This window comes from Camellia sinensis, chromosome 10 (genome assembly GCF_055761805.1).
Source record: "Camellia sinensis isolate YWXY chromosome 10, ASM5576180v1, whole genome shotgun sequence".
NCBI lineage: Eukaryota > Viridiplantae > Streptophyta > Magnoliopsida > Ericales > Theaceae > Camellia > Camellia sinensis.
This window is the reverse complement of record NC_138970.1, coordinates 41,147,491-41,149,883: the sequence shown is the minus strand read 5'-3', so window position 1 is coordinate 41,149,883 and position 2,393 is coordinate 41,147,491.

Below are 2,393 nucleotides of genomic sequence, written 5' to 3'. Positions count from 1 at the left end.
GTAATGCAAGTATGAGGATTTATTATTAGTTTTACTTTAAAGGGCCATGACTATTGTATTACCATTTAGGCATGAAAATTGGGGCATCACACCCACTTAAGGCCTGGCTCGTGCTGAGTCCCTGTGTTTTTTTTTAGTGGAAAATAAAAAAAATTTGGTAGAAAAAATTATAAAAAAAAAATTTTGTTCAAGCTTACCCAAGCCCAAGCCCAAGCCCAAACCCGGGTCCGCCCATGGCCCGAATAACCCCTAGGCCTAAAGTTTTGGCCCGTGGACTAGCTTGGCCCAGCTGGAATTTTGGAAGGAGCACGCGAGGCCCAACATGGGCCGAGTCGGGCCAGACCAAATTTACATACCTACATATTTGGTTATAAACCCAACGGACTGCTATCACACTTGGCATGATTTCGACTGCATCGTCATCATCGGAGTCTCCGCAGCAACCGAAACCCTTGCAAAAGTTCAGGAAAAATAAAGAAAAAAAACTTCAGATCTAAACACTTCAAATAGATTTCTTCATTATTATTCTATTATATTAAATCCCTTTTTCTGGGTTTTTCTCCTCTTCTTGGTTCACATTATATACCTGTAGATTACTCATCTGCAATTGTTGCACAAAAGAGCCACTTTGAAGATTCAATATAATTAATTTCACTTCCTTTAAATCATCTATTTGTACTAATGGTGATTTCGTTAAATAGAGACATAACCTTAGGTAGTGTTTGTTTTGAGGGATTGTGATATGGGATTGGACTAATAGTCCTTTCGGACTAATAATCCAGTGTTTGATTCAAAATTGTTGCTTCCGATTATTAGTCCCAAACATGTTGGACTATTGTGTCCTATTGGGACACAAATGGAGGGATAAGAGGGGATATGAGATTAGGTGGTGAAATGATTATTTTGACCCTCTACTATTTGATTATGTATTATATTTAGTAAAATTCAATAAAATTTAAATGTCTCAATTTAAAAATAAAATAATTTTATTTAATTTTTATTGATGTTTTATTTATTTAATTTTTTAAAATAATTTTTTATAGATATTTTATTGATGTTTTATTTTAAATTTTTTTATATTTTATCTAATTTCATTATTTAAATTTTAATAGATGTTTTATTTAATTATTATAATTTTTAAAAATAAATTTATTTAAATTTTAATTAAAAAATAACATATATTTTTATTAATACTTAATTTATTTAATTTTTTAAAGATAAATTTATTTAATTGTGTAGAAAATAAAATAAAATAAATTTTTATTTAATCTAGCTAAAAATAATTAAACTATTAAAGATATGTTTGATATTGCTATTACTTAATAAATAATTAAAACGGATAAAATAGTCCGGGACAATGTATCCCAGGACTAACAGTCCAATAAATTCCAATCCCCCCTTATCCAGTCTGTCCAAACAAACACACCTTTACAGATGTAGATAATTTTCTTTTCTCCATAGAAATAGATTGCTAAAATCTAGTAAAAATAAAAATGAAAAAACCGAGCATTGGAAAAACATGAGGTTAGGTGCCAGAGGCTTTTCAACAGCCTTGCAATCCTTTATATTTGTTCCAAGCAATACACAGTTCATTGCACGTCTACCAGATCAGTGATTATTTGTTGCTTCCTCTTCCACACCATTTGTGCCGTTGGCAGTGGTTAAGTATGACAAAAACTTTCGAATATCTAAAGTAATTCCTCCTCTCAAGAATCAATCCTATGGTGCAAGTCTAAAGTTTTAATTTTACACAAGATGACGTGGAATCATCTAAATAATGGAACATAAGATTGGTACAACAAATTGAGACAGGTGATCTCAAGCCCTAACGTAGTGTCAAAACTTGGTTCTACCATATCTTTGTAGGGCAATTCTTAAGTGAATACGTACATACTATATGTATTGTGTAAGTTTCATAAATATATATAAGTTACCTTATAAGATTGCGTAAGCTTTCACAAACATACGCAATTTAACCCAGAAAAATTTGAGAAATCACAACTTATATATATTTGTGAGAATTTAAGCAATTTTGTAAAATAACTTATGTATATTTGTGAGAACTTACATATATACATATAATATACACCTTACGCATCCAAACACTTCCCATCATTGTATGTCCAACAAAACCCATTATGCCTCCATTTGGCAGAAGCTAAAATGGAAGTTTTTGGTTAAAATAGTCACAAAATGACAAAAATAGACTTTTTAGCCTAATAAGACAAAATGTTACATCTGAATCATAATCATTTCATTTTCTCTCTCATAAAAGTAAAACAAAAAAAAAAACCAAAAAGCCTATCCCAAACGAGACTTTTTAACCCCAAGCTAAAATAGTTAAAAAGTGAAAAACCCAATCCACATCCCCAACAAACCTTATCCCTCGTACA